Below are 15,587 nucleotides of genomic sequence, written 5' to 3' on the forward strand. Positions count from 1 at the left end.
CACCCCACTTATATTGGCTATACAACCAGTGATAAAAAACGTAGGACCGACTCCAGCAGACTGTACCCATACTTCACTGGCCACACCACTAGCCCCACCACACAGGACCTGCACTCCAGCAAAAGGTATACCGATTTCATTTGCCATAGCAATAGCTGTACCACAGAAAAATCCCACTCCAGCAAAAAGTACAGCAAGTTCACTGGCCGAAGACCTATCCCAACTGTAGAGACGGCCAATTCCTGCAGATTGGAACCCCATTCCATTTATTCCTAGTTTAAAAGACAATGCTTTCAAGGTTGTTAGGGACTACGTGCATATATTCCCATTATGGGAAGATTATTGTGAAGACAAACACCATTTTCACATCTTCCTGTCCAACTTACGTGTAAGTGCTATTATTCATGGCTATTATTTTCCTGTTTTCTGCTGATTAAACACATCAATGATTTACATTACATTGTTGTAACTAGGCGAGGGTCAATTTGGATAGTCATGAGGAGCAAAGCTTGCTTGTGCTTTTCAAGGAAGCATTGCAGCGGTATCGGTGTTACCTGAGGAAACCACACTTTGATGGCAAGTCTATAAACGAATTCCTGGTGAAGTCTCATGTGCTAAATTTAGAAGACATTGAATGGAAAAACCTTGTTATGCACTGGTCTCATTCCCAGGATGAGGTACTGTCTATGAAATCACATGACAATTTGAACTTCTACTTTTCCGCATGTGCCTTACGGATCTTTTTTGCAGGAAATCTGCTCGAAGAAGAATTCCGGTTTGACAAGAACGACAGGATATCTCAAATATGCTGCCCGCTACTTTGCTCTTGTTAGTACCTGTTGTCCTGTATCAATGTACTTGCATACATACCTGGTTCATTATGTGACAGCAGTATGCATGATAGCTTGCTTATCAATTGTTCGCTCCAAATTATCTGATCTGTATGAATGGTTACCTTAGTGTAGAATATATCCAATGCCAATGTTTTTTTAGATCTGCATTGTTCTTGTAAGTACATGTTGTCCTTTATCAGTGTACTTATAATGACAGGTAGTTGTTCATGTACCATCACTCTGCAGCTTATTTTCCTTTGCCCTCCATTTTCTACACATCAGATCTATATTCACTCTTACCATAAGGTTGGTACTGAAGAAGTTTAGCTGTGCATTGCTCTTGGCTGTACCTTTTGCCTGTATCGCTGCACTTACATTTATAGCTACTTGGTTATGTAGCATCACTCTTCATCTTATCTTAAATATTCTCCATTTTTTCGTATATTATCACATCTATATTTACTCTTAACAAAATGTATAATAAAGGCAATGCTTTTGAAGAAGATTCTGTGGTAAACTTCTTGAATTGCCCCCCCATCAGCATGAACAAGGCCTTTATAGAGCCTGTCTTCACCAATAATGTAAGTTTGTCCATCTCAAGCCTTCAAACTTTGTTGTATATATTTGGTTAGGCATGACTGCTACAGCTATTTATTTTTGGTGTTTGCATCAAATTGCTTGTTTAAAGTTTATTATATGTAGTTCATAAACAAAAGTTCGTCCTTTCTCAATTTAAGTTTTTAGTTGTACAACCAAGTTCCTTCTTCATACCATGTAAATTAAACTATACAAAGCAAGTGATCTTCTTTTGCACTGCATGTATGCTTCTGTTCTTCATCTGTAATCCAGTGGTGTGGTGAACCTACCGACTACAGCACAATGTCATAGTCTGCAATGTCTTAACTATGAAAAATATCATATCATTCTACTATTATTTAAACCGTCTCTTGATTTGCCAATCTGAAATGGTATAAATTGACAGCACACTAACCATTTATACTTATGAGTTCTTGATCTGTAATCCAGTGGTGTCGTGAAGCTGCCAACTCCTTCACAATGTCATTTCCTGCCATGTCTTGACCTAAACAATACCATGTTGTGTTAATGCAAATTTAAACTGTGTCACTTTATTCGTCAGTAAGAAATGTGATGAATTGTTAGCACTGATACTTTTATGTGCAAAACCTGTCATCTGTTTGCTTGTTTATCTTCCAGAATGAGGAAGATATAAGTGTTGAACAAGCGCAGTCTCATCATCTTGCTCAGCTGCTTGCGCTGCAGCTCCCTAGCAGGGCTAATCTTTCTTGAACTCTATCGAAGTGCTGTCGGTTTTGTATATTATTTTGTTGGTGTGTTTATTTGCACTGGTGACGATCTTTGATGCCCAGTGTATGTAATCTGATGTCTGCGTGTGCTTTATTATCATAGTGGCGAACTTTGATGCCCAGTGGATGTAATATGCCGTAATTTCTTTATTATATAGTATAAGTTTTTTCTTATTCACGATGCTGCAGTTATTTTACTGTATATATATCCTGTCTTCGCAATAAACCGGCCAAACCGTAAAATTACGGTACATAATTGGGCCGTCATGCAATCACGATGTAGGTTGGGCCTAAAACCTGCCGATCAGCTCATGAGCCGGCAGCAGCCCGAAATGAACCTCGGCCCATGATTGTGCGAATCAAATCACGGGCTTTTAACATGCTGAAAAATTGTCTCGGTCCTTGTTTGGCCCAATCAGATATTGGCTGCGAGCAGGCCGGATGCAAACCAGGCCATAGTTAGGCCCAACTATATGACGGGCTTTTTACAGGCTGAAATTAATATAGGGCTGAAATGTTAAACGGGCCCTTAACAGGCCAAAACTAATATCAAGCCGAACTACTAAGTGGGCCTTTAGCAAGTGGGCCCAAAAGCATAGTGTCCAGTTGACGGGCCGAATCTGATATGGGCCATAATTAGGCCCAAAACCTCTTAAAGGGCCGGACCTGATCTAGGCCGTAATTTGGCCCAGAACGTGGTAGGCTTTTAATGGGCCGGATCTCATATGGGCCACTATTAGGCTCGGAGCGTGGCAGGCCATTAATAGACCATATCAAATATGGGCCAGCATTCGGCCCAAAACATGGCAGCCAGTTAACGGGTCGGCCTACTAGGGTCCTCAAAATATTGTGGGCCTACAGCTGGGCCGGCCCATTAATGTCGGCGAAATCGCATGGGCCTTTAGCTGGGCCGGCCCATTATGATCCGCAAGAATTTTGTGGGCCTTTACCTGGGCCGGCCTATTATGGCACACAAAAATCTTGTGGGCCTGTACCTGGGCCGGCCCATTATGGCCTGCGAAATCTTGTGGGCCTTTAGCTGGGCCAACCCATTATGGTCCGCAAAATCTCGTGGGCCTTTGGCTGGGCCGGCCCATTATGGCCCGCAAAATCTTGTGGTGCTTTAGTCGGTTCGGCCCATTTAAACTTGTTGGGCCGTGCCACGTGTCGACGTATCATAGGTGCCTTCTGTCCAGTGAGTGGATGACATCTGTCTCGACGATGAGCCGACACGTGTTTCCTCTAGCCAATGATGATTTTACACATGGAAAATCCCCATTGGTCGGGGCTGTTAACGGGTTATCGGATCCAAAACCCGGCCTGATAGCTTAACAACGTTCCGTTATGGTGTATTCCATGTGTCGGTCACCCTTGACAAAAGCACTTCTATGACGCGCGATTTATCGTCATGGAAGTGGACACGTCCGTGATGATAATTTTGGTAATGTCATGGAACACTTCTACGACAGCACAGGTATGACTATCTTGATTAAATTTGTCATGGATGTACATGCATGACAAAAAAAGTGACCTACTGTGACAAACATGTATCATCACGGAAGTGTATTTTTTTGTAGTGCTTGTTGCGGAGGTTGCGCGACGCCACGCCTCGGATTGATGTCTGGAAGCGCTCCGTATGCATTGAAGGAGCTCGGATGGCCTTCGGCAAGACTATGGTACATTGGTCGAAGATCAAGAAAACCGAAAAGGCCACCGGACCGCCGCTCCCTCGGAAGGAGCATAGGCGCCCCAAGCACTATTTTCCCATCGTGATGGATGGGGCTCGGCCGATAGAGGCCCAGTGCTCGAAGGATGTAACTTATGAGTGAATTTATTTTCGTCTATCCAAAGAAGTTTGAACTTTTGTGCTTTATAATGCAATTGGTTGGCCTTGTATATAATGCCTTGTTTGTTTATTTTGACTCTTGTATGGCTGTTTTACACTGAAAGTTACCAGTCATTGGCTTCAACCCCCCTTGCAAATACTACAAAGGGTGTTTTCTCTTTAACACTTTAACCCTTAGCCAACGTCTCAATGCCCAGAGGCGGTAGTGTGTAAGGAAAACAAGGCAACCGAACAATGCGGCTTTAGTGCTTTCACTTAGCCATAGGAGCTTGACTGTGGGAGTTGATATGTCTCCAACGTATCTATAATTTTTGATTGTTCCATGCTATTATATTATCTGTTTTGGATGTTTTATATGCATTAATATGCTATTTTATATTCTTTTGGGACTAACTTATTAACCCAGAGCCCAGTGCCAGTTTTTTGTTTTTTTTCCTTTTTTTGAGTTTTACAGAAAAGGAATATCAAACGGAGTCCAAACGGAATAAAACTTTCGCGATGATTTATCTTTGACCAGAAGACACACGTAGGACTTGGAGATGAAGTCAGAGGAGCCCCTAGGAGGCTACAAGCCTTAGGGCCATGCCCTGAGGGCTTGTGGGCATCTCGGAGCTCCTCCAACCCTAATTCTTGGCCTATAAATTCAGAAATATTCCCAAACGACCAGAAGCGTCCACCAAAATACTTTTCCGCCACCGTAACCTTCTGTATCTGTGAGATCCCATCTAGGAACCTTTTACGGCACCCTGCTGGAGGGGGATTCGATCATGGAGGGCTTCTACATCAACTATTGCCCTTCCAATGAAGCGTGAGTAGTTTACTACAGACCTATGGGTCCATAGCTAGTAGCTAGATGGCTTCTTCTCACTCTTTGATCCTCAATACCATGTTCTCCTCGATGTTCTTGGAGATCTATCCGATGTAATATTATTTTGCGGTGTGTTTGTCGAGATCTAATGAATTATGGATTTATGATTAGTTTATCTATGAATATTATTTGAATCTTCTCTAAATTCTTATATGCATGATTTGATATATTTGTATTTCTCTTCGAATTATCGGTTTGGTTTGGCCAACTGACCAGCTCTTCTTGCAATGGGGGAGGTACTTAGTTTTGAGTTTAGTCTTGCGCTGATCACACCCAGTCACAAAGTAGGGGTAGCCAGACACGTATTCTATTGTTGCCATCAAGGGTAAAAAGATGGGGTTTTCATCATATTGCTTGAGTTTATCCCTCTCACATCATGTCATCTTGCTTAAGGTGTTACTCCGTTCTTATGAACTTAATACTCTAGATGCATGCTGGATAGAGGTCGATGTGTGGAGTAATAGTAGTAGATGTAGGCAGGAGTCAGTCTACTTGTTTTGCACATGCTATATGATGCTCTCTTTGTGCATCAATTCTTTGTCTTTTATGTGAGCATCATTAGAATTATCAATGCCTAGCTAAAAGGCTTTAAAGAAAAGTGCTTGTTAGGAGACAACCCAATATTTTCATTTTCTATTTTTATGACTTGACACATTATTACCTCTATAGTAATTGTGTTTTGGTGTTTTAACTAGTTTTTGAGCCAAGTAAGACCTTTGGGATGGCTTACAGTGATAGTTGATTTGATCTTGCTGAAAAATAGAAACTATTGTGCCCAGTAAAACAATTTTAAAAAATCACAGAAGCGTGCTTTTGATCTGAATGTTTTACACCAGATTGATATACAAATTTCCCAGGTTATCCTAATTTTTTAGATTTGTTTGAGTTACAAAAGTATTCAAAGATTTTAGATTGCTACAGACCATTCTGTCTTTAGCATATTATGTTTTCTTTGTGTTGTTTGCTTATTTTGATGAATCTATGGATAGTATCGGGGGTATGAAACATGGAGGAGTTGGAATACAGTAGATATTACACCAATATAAATAAATAATGAGTTCACAATAGTACCAAAAAGTGGTGATTTATTTTCTTGTACTAACGGATCTCGTGAGTTTTCTGTTGAGTTTTGTGTTGTGAAGTTTTCAAGTTTTGGGTAAAGATTTGATGGACTATAGAATAAGGAGTGGAAAAAGCCTAAGATTGGGGATGCCCAAAGCACCCAAAGGAAATATTCAAGGACAACCAAGCATCTAAGCTTGGGGATGCCCAGGTTGGCATCCCCTCTTTCGTCTTCATCTATCGGTAAATTTACTTGAGGCTATATTTTTATTCACCATATGATATGTGTTTTGCTTGGAGCGTCTTCTATGATATGAGTCTTTGCTTTTTAGTTTTCCACAATCATCCTTGATGTACATACATTGTGAGAGGGACACACATGAATAATTAATTTATTAGAATACTCTATGTGCTTCACATATATTTTTTGAGCTAGGAAATTTGCTCTAGTGCTTCACTTATATCTTTTTAGAGCATGACAGTGGTTTTATTTTATAGAAATTGTTGAACTCTCATGATTCACTTATATTATTTTGAGATTCTCTCTAAACAGCATGATAATTTTCTTTGGTTATGAATTTAGTCCTAATATGATGGGCATCCAAGAGGGATATAATAAAAACTTTCATATAAAGAGCATTGAATACTATGAGAAGTTTGATTCCTTATGATTGTTTTGAGACATAAATATGGTGATATTAGAGTCCTGCTAGTGAGTAATTGTGGATTGGTAGAAATACTTGTGTTAAAGTTTGTGATTCCTGTAGCATGCATGTTTGGTGAACCATTATGTGATGAAGTCGGAGCATGATTTATTTATTGATTATCTTCCTTATGAGTGGTGGTCAGGGACGAGCGTTGGTCTTTTCCTACCAATCTATCCCCCTAGGAGCATGTGTGTAGTACTTTGGTTTGATAGCTAATAATTTTTTTCCAATAAGTATGTGAGTTCTTTATGACTAATGCTGAGTCCATGGATTATACGCGCTCTCACCCTTCCACCATTGCTAGCCTCTCCAGTACCGTGCAACTTTCGTCGGTGCATTAAACCCACCGTATACCCTTCCTCAAAACTTCCACCACACCTACCTATCATGGCAATTTCATAGCCATTCGAGATATATTGCCATACAACTTCCACTATTCCATTTTATTATGACGCATGCCATCACTGTCATATTGCTTTGCATGATCGTAAGATAGCTAGCATGATGTTTTCATGGCTTGTTCGTTTTTTGTTGTCATTTGCTACGCTAGATCATTACACATCCCAATACACCGTCGGAGGCATTCATATAGAGTCATATTTTGTTCTAAGTATTGAGTTGTAATTCTTGAGTTGTAAGTAAATAAAAGTGTGATTTTCGCAAAAAAAGTAAGTAAAAGTCTGATGATCATCATTATTGCATTGTCCCATGTGAGGAATGGATGATGGAAGCTATGATTCCCTCACAAGTTGGGATGAGTCTCGGGACTTTACAAAAATAAAAGAGGCCAAAGAAGCCCACCAAAAAAATGAGAGAAAAGAGAGAAGCGACAATGCTACTGTCCTTTTTCCACACTTGTGCTTCAAAGTAGCACCATGATCTTCATGAGAGAGTCTCCTATGTTGTCACTTTCATATACTTGTACGAATTTTTCATTATAGAAATTGCCTTGTATATTCCAATGATGGGCTTCCACAAATTTCCCTAGGTCTTCATGAGCAAGTGAGTTGGATGCACACCCACTTAGTTTCTTTTTGAGCTTTCATAAACTTATAGATCTAGTGCATCCGTTGCATGGAAATCCCTAGTCACTCACATTGATATCTATTGATGGACATCTCCATAGCCCGTTAATATGCCTAGTTGATGTGAGACTATCTCCTTTTTTTGTCTTCTCCACAACCACCATATTCTATTCCACCTATAATGCTATATCCATGGCTCACGCTCACGTATTGCGTGAAAGTTGAAAAAGTTTGAGAACATCAAAAGTATGAAACAATTTCTTGGCTTGTCATCAGGGTTGCGCATGATTTAAATACTTTGTGGGATGAAGATGGAGCATAGCCAGACTATATGATTTTGTAGGGATAACTTTCTTTGGCCATGGTATTTTGAGAAGACATGATTGCTGTGTTAGTATGCTTGAAGTATTATTGTTTTTATGTCAATATTAAACTTTTTTTGAATCTTATGGATCTTAATATGCATGCCACAATAAACAAAATTACATGAATAAATATGTTAGGTAGCATTTCACAAAAAAATCTGTTTTTATCATTTACCTACTCGAGGACGAGCAGGAATTAAGCTTGGGGATGCTTGATACATCTCCAACATATCTATAATTTTTTATTGTTCCATGCTATTATATTATCTATTTTGGATGTTTTATATGCATTAATATGCTATTTTATATTATTTTTGGGACTAACTTATCAACCCAGTGCCCAGTGCCAGTTTCTGTTTTTCCTTGTTTTTTGAGTTCTACAGAAAATGAATATCAAACGAAGTACAAACAGAATAAAACTTTTGCGATGATTTTTCTTGGACCAGAAGACACACGTAGGACTTGCAGATGAAGTCAGAGGTGTCTCGAGGAGGCCAGAAGCCTCAGGGGTGCGCCCTAGGGGGCGCCCTGAGGGCTTGTGGGCCCCTTGGAGCTCCTCCAACCATAATTCTTGGCCTATAAATTCAGAAATATTCCCAAACAACCAGAAGCGTCCACCAAAATAATTTTCCGCCGCTATAACCTTCCGTACCCATGAGATCCCATCTAGGGACCTTTTCCGACACGCTGCCGAGGGGGGATTCGATCACGGAGGGCTTCTACATCAACTCTATTGCCCTTCCGATGAAGCGTGAGTAAGTTACCACAGACCTACGAGTCCATAGCTAGTAGCTAGATGGCTTCTTCTCTCTCTTGGATCCTCAATACCATGTTCTCCTTGTTGTTCTTGGAGATCTATCCGATGCAATATTCTTTTGCGGTGTGTCTGTCGAGATCCGATGAATTCTGGATTTATGATCAGTTTATCTATGAATATTATTTGAATCTTCTCTGAATTCTTATATGCATGATTTGACATCTTTGTATTTCTCTTCGAATTATCGGTTTGGTTTGGCCAACTAGACCAGTTCTTCTTGCAATGGGAGAGGTACTTAGTTTTGGGTTCAATCTTGCGGTGATCTCACCCTGTGACAAAGTAGGGGTAGGGAGACACATATTGTATTGTTTCCATCAAGGGTAAAAAGATGAGGCTTTCATCATATTGCTTGAGTTTATCCCTCTACATCATGTCATCTTGCTTAATGTGTTACTCCGCTCGTATGAACTTAATACTTTAGATGCATGCTAGATAGTGGTCGATGTGTGGAGTAATAGTAGTAAATGTAGGCAGGAGTCGGTGTACTTGACACGGACATGATGCCTATATTAATAGTCATTGCCTTGGATATCGTCATAACTTCACGTTTTGCTATCAATTATTGCTCGACAGTAATTTGTTCACCCACTGTATTCTTTTCCTTCAAGAGAGAAGCCTCTAATGAAACCTATGGCCCTTGGTCTATTTTCCATCATATATTTTCAGATCTATAAACCAAAAAACCCAAAAAATACCTCACTGCAATTTATTTACTTTTATTTTGTTTTACGTTTTAGTAATCTTTTATATCTATCTCTATCATATCTCACCTTTGCAAGTGACCGTGAAGGGATTGACAACCCCTTTATCGTGTTGGGTGCAAGTGTTTGATTTTTGTGCAGGTGCATATATTGGAGACTTGCATGTATCTCCTACTGGATTGATACCTTGGTTCTTAACCGAGGGAAATAGTTATCTCTACTTTGCTGCATCACCCTTTCCTCTTCAAGGAAAAAACCAACGGAAGCTCAAGAAGTAGCAGGAGCTAGTGACTAGCCCCCAGTGTGTGTGATATTAAGGTGTGCTGAGGTTGATGCCATTATCACTTGGTTTCTGTGACAGAAAACACTTCATTTCACACGGAATAACCTCCATCAATTTTTAGTTTAACACTTGTCGATGGATCGCCGACCAATTCTCGTGTATTATGGCAGTCCGTTTTCGACTTTCTCCACCGGGGTACTTAACTAGGCGAGCTAGAACTACAATAACAGTTGTTCTCCCTTTACCCTCCTATCCGAACAATGCAGAATATAAGAGGGAAAACACAGGAGCCGGGAAACCCAACTATTGACCAAAGACATAATTCAGAACTGATTCTTATAATGCAATATCCAAGACATCGAGCACATGAGATGAAAATTAGTGTCGAGATGATGTTTGGGGCAAGATTATAGTCGAGCCCCTGGTCTATTAGCCAATCGCATCGAAAAAGACATGCATCATACTAGTTTATTTTGGCATAAAAACAAAAAGGAGTATGCAACACAAACGACTGCAATATGACCGTAAAAAATGGTCTTTCTTTCCGTTGAAGTCGTTACGTCCAACCGTACAATGTGAACTGCCGAAGCAACAATTATAGATACTTTGAAAATAAACTTATTAGAGGAAAGGTTTACATAGGGCATTCATGAGTGGTTTGACGTCCCTACTATGCCATGTTGCATGTATGTGCCTTTGATCTTTATGAAGTGTCTGTAGGTGGAGGTGATAGTGATCGACGGGCGGGCCCTTGAGAGAGGGTCTTGAGACGTCGATGCAGGATATAAGCTTGACGCTGGCCAGGCCCTAGATGGTGCATGTTGGTGATGTTTAATCCGAGGACATCTTTGGCAATGGCTTGGTCGCGCCGAGCACTTGACACTTGTACCGCCTGCCCCCTCAGTTGCCCATGGAATTTTAAGCACGAAATTGTGCATCTGAGGTACGTACTTCGCGGTTGAGATGGTCCAGCTGTGGGGAGCATATCCCTATTTAGGATGAGAACGAGAAGACTCCGGGACCGGGGCTCTAGCTCGGGCTCGTTTGCGTGCATCTAGCGCCTTGATGGTAGACTGGGCTTTCGACGCCTCTTTGGTGGCCTAGACTTCGGTTGCCGGAGCTGCTATGTGTTTCTTTGTTTGGAATGAGCGCTCAGTGTTACCGTTAATGGTAATGACACCCTTAGGTCCAGGCATCTTAAGCTTCAGATATGCGCAGTGAGGGACGACGTTAAATTGAGAGGAAGATGTCCAGCCGAGGACTACGTGATAACTGTTGTGGAAAGGAACAATGTCTAAAATTAAATCTTTGTTGCGGAAGTTGACGGGCGAGCCGAAGACTACTTCCAATGTGACAGTTCCCGAACAGCATGCCTCGACACCTAGGATTACTCCTTTAAAGGTAGTGTTGCTGGGTTTGATACTTGACAGATCGATTCCCATCTTCCTCACTGTATCCGAGTAAATCAGATTGAGGTTGCTACCTCCATCCATAAGGACTCTAGTGAGGTGGTATCCATCCATGATGAGGTTGAGCACCAGAGCCATTGTTCCTCCATGACGGATACTGGCCAGATGGTCTTTCAGGTCAAAGGTGATCAGACAAGCCGACCATGGGTTGTATTTCGAGGCCACCAGCTCTACGGTGAAGATGTCCCGAACTGCACGCTTCTGCTCCTTCTTGGGTATATGAGTGACATAAATCATGTTCACGGTTTTTACCTCGGGAGGGAACTGCTTTTGGCCTCCATTGTTCGACCCGTGAGGTTCGTCGTCGTCCTCGTTCCAGGGACCCTTGCCCTGTTCCTTGGATGTAAGCTTGCCGACCTGTTTAATTACCCAACAGTTAAAGTTGGTGTGGTTGGCGGGATTTTCGGAGGTGCCGTGGATATGGCAGGGCCTATCCAGGATCTTGTCCAGCACGGTCGGGCCATCTCGGTTCCCTGTAGAGGCCTTCTTTTATGGTCCTGATTTTGAGTTACTAAACCCAGAATTTACTGACGCATCATCAGCTTCACTTCCGCTGTGCCGGTGCTTGTTATTCTTGTTGCACCAGGGTTTCCCGTTCCCATCCCGGACCTTTGAGGTGCCGGGATCGTCTGGATGGTTGCTTCTACTTTCTAACCAACTGTCTTTGCCCATGCAAAAGCGGGCCATGAGAGAGGCGAGGGCCGACATTGTTCTCGGCTTATCTTGTCCGAGCTGGCGAGCAAACCATTGGTCCTGAATGTTGTGCTTTAATGAAGCTATTGCCTCAACATACATACAATCAACGATCTGGTTCTTCTTAGTCAAGAACCGATTCCAAAATTGTAGGGCTGACTCCCCTAGTTGTTGAACAACGTGGCTCAAGTCATCAGCATCCGGTGGACTAACGTAGGTGCCTTGAAAGTTAGCTTGGAAAGCGTCCTCGAGCTCTTCCCAGCTCCCAATGGAGTTTTCGAGGAGGTTGTTCAACCAATGCCTTGCCAGTCCTTTAAGCTTTAGTGACAGACATTTAATGGTGTGGAGATCATCTCCTCGGGCCATACGAATGTGGAGAAAGAAATCTTCGATCCACAGAGATGGGTCGGTTGTCTCATTGTATTGTTCTGTGCTTACGGGTTTAAACCCCTCGGGGAAGTGATGCTGCATCACCTCATCTATAAAACACATTGGGTGTGCGGTGCCCCCGGGCCACATCATGCCGGAGATTGGTTATCATCGGAGCATGGTGCTGCTCCCAGGCTACATCGTTCCTGTCGCGCCAGGCTTGGTATCTGTCCCGTCCAGCGGGCCTGTGTCCTCTTGATCCGTAGATGGATCTTATTTGTGCCGTTCTGGCATTTAAGTTGTGCCATAGGTCGTATGGATCCTCTGGCTGTACTGGCTCCTTGCCCGGTCGGCGAGGGAGCATAGGTGGGTTTTCGGGTTCTCCAGCCGTCATGTCCCGTCCTCAAGGGGGCGGGCGGTCTGGTTTGTCTGAGTGCGTTGGGAGGGTATGGGCTTGGGCCTCATCATCAAATTAAGGAACCAAACGCTGCCATGGGTAGCTTTTCTTTTGATCCTGCCCCTGATTATTGAAGCCCTCTACGGCTGCTAAGACCTTCATCCACCTGTCATTAAGGGTATTCTGTTCGGCCTTTAACTACTGCTGCTTCTTTTTAGGCTTCGGGCAGTGGCTATGAGTTGCCGCTTGAACTGTTCTTGATCTAGAGGGTCCTCGAGGATGATGAAATCCTCGGGTCTAAAGCTATCCTCCTCTTCGAAAAGAGGGAGGTAGTTGTTGTCCTCGGAATCACCGAGGACCTCAGGGTTGCCCGGGTCGTCATGGCCTTCAGGAGCGTCGCGGTACTGTTCGGGAGTGGTGTTGCGGCCGAGCTCCTCCATATTGTCCGGAGTATCATTATCTCCGGTGCCGTTTGTGTCTGTGTTCAGGTTGTCTTTTCTTCCCTTTCCACGTACCCTAGATCGCCTTCACTAGCGTTGGCATTTGGATGACTCCTGACCGGGGTCATTGCCATCCTTCTTAGGGGTGTCGACCATGTAAACGTCGTAAGTGGAAGTGGCAGTCCACTTTCCCGTGTTGGGAGTGGCCGAGGAGGCAACAGTATAGGTCATGACGTCGATATCCTCGTCTATGTCGTTAGCCTCCTCGGAGACGTAGTCCAGCATGCCAGTTAAGTCATCGATGGTGGCTAGTAAGTGGGTGGTGGGTGGGACGTAAAATTCCCCGTGGCTAGCCTCAAGTCCGATCTGATCATAGACCGAGGACGAGCCATCCGTGATGCTCATCATTTGGATCTGATCTAACGTGTCACTTAATAGTGAGAGGTCATCTAGAATCATCCTATGGCGTCTTTCAGAGTTAAGCTCCATTATGTATGCATAGGGGGTGCGTTCAGTCAAGGCTGACCCCTTTACCTCAGACACTGAGATCAGATCTAAGCTCAAGGCCAGATCTGAGATAGAGGCCGACCCGGGGATGGAATCGGGGAGGAGGTCCAAAGTTGAGGCTTCGGGATTACTGGGCCCCTCAGGTAAAGCTGAGAACCCAGTAAAGTTCAGATTGCCCCGAGCGTCGGCAACGTACTCCAGGTTGCCAAACCTAATTTCCTGCTCGGGGGCGAAAATGTTGATCTAGTCAAGGTAACCGGCCGGGTTGGTGTGTAGAACGACGCTGCCAAACGCAAAGAGCTGGTCGGGCACGAAGATGTCCCCGGTGCGGATGCCATCACCAATGACTATGCGAGCCATTGATCTTTTAATGATCCTATGGTGGAACTCTTAATGAAAGCACCAATGTCGGTGTCAAAACCGACAGATATCGGGTAGGGGGTCCCGGGCTGTGGATTTTGGATCATGGGTAATAGGGAACGTAGAGGCAGCATTTACATAGGTTTGGGCCCTCTCTAGAAGGTAAAACCCTATGTCCTGCTTGGTTGTATTGATGTGTTTGTATGACAATTACAGAGTTAATCTACCATAAGATCGGATGAACTAAACCCTAGGTGGGTATGGCGATAATGGTTCTCCTCCTCTACGGGCTAAACCCTCTGCTTTATATAGACACCAGGGGTACTAGGGTTACACATGGTTGGTCACCATCAATGGATAAAGATGCTGGTGTCACTAACCAGATATGGAGGATAAGCCAAGTCTTCAGAGGTTTCCTTCTGGAGCACAGGTTCGCTTGTAGTCCGACCTTCCATTGATGAATCAAGAGCGGCCCAACCGGTTCGGCCGATGAGAGATAGACCGGTAGCCCGAGGACCCCTTAGTCCAGTACACCCTTAGTTGGTTCCACCACAAGCAAGCTAACCATCTGAACTACGTTTAGTTCTCGAAATTATTTATGTTACACACAGTGTGCCGTGCCATATCACCAAATATAACAAATATGTTTTTAGAGTGTAGGAAAATAAATAAAGGAATGCAATTTCACCGAAGTCTTATGTTATTGTTTAAAAAAAGGTTTGCCCATCCTTTAGTGCATTTAGGTTGAAGGAGAGATCAACAACAAAACATTCGAAATGTTGCGATTCATGTAGATCCATGCGGCAATTCAGTTGATATGCCATGTAGATCTAACTTTCTATTCATTTGTGGGATCCGGGCCATCGAGGGGGGGGGGAGGCACCACAGCTCCATTGTTTCACGGGAGGACGAAAATCCACACGGGGCTTTGTTTTCATGGAAGCATGAGGCAATATGTTGGTTAGGTGAATAAGATTTTCCATGCACTCGTACTTCCTCTTAAGGGTGAAACAGTAAGATAATTTCTGACTAAAAGCATTTCTGAATCTAGTGGTATCAAATATGATAAGAGATTTTCTACATGTGAAAAAATAATCTAGTTTGAATCAGAATCTGGTCGATAGGATACGATATAGGATATACTAGTATTACAAATATACGATGATGTTGGATAATTTTTCTTGGCCAGATATTATGGCCTTTTAAGTATTAATTAACTAGTAATATATAAATGTTATCTTTGCCTATGAGATGAAACATGTTCTTGTTAGTAGTCTATTTGGATTAATATAGTACCTTCTAATGCTTTATGCCTGCTTAGATTTATAAAGTATTAATGATTGCTTATTGTTTATATATAAATTTAGTTTAGAGTATGTATATATTCCTCATGTATGTGTGTGCTATATGCATGTTTTGAATAAATCGAACATGTTCCATTCATGTATCATGTCTGAATCTGACATAATCTAGTATTTGATTTTACATCCACACCACATCCATCTTTCCAGCTTATGAAT

This window comes from Triticum dicoccoides, chromosome 7A, assembly GCF_002162155.2.
Source record: "Triticum dicoccoides isolate Atlit2015 ecotype Zavitan chromosome 7A, WEW_v2.0, whole genome shotgun sequence".
In the NCBI taxonomy this organism is placed as follows: Eukaryota; Viridiplantae; Streptophyta; class Magnoliopsida; order Poales; family Poaceae; genus Triticum; species Triticum dicoccoides.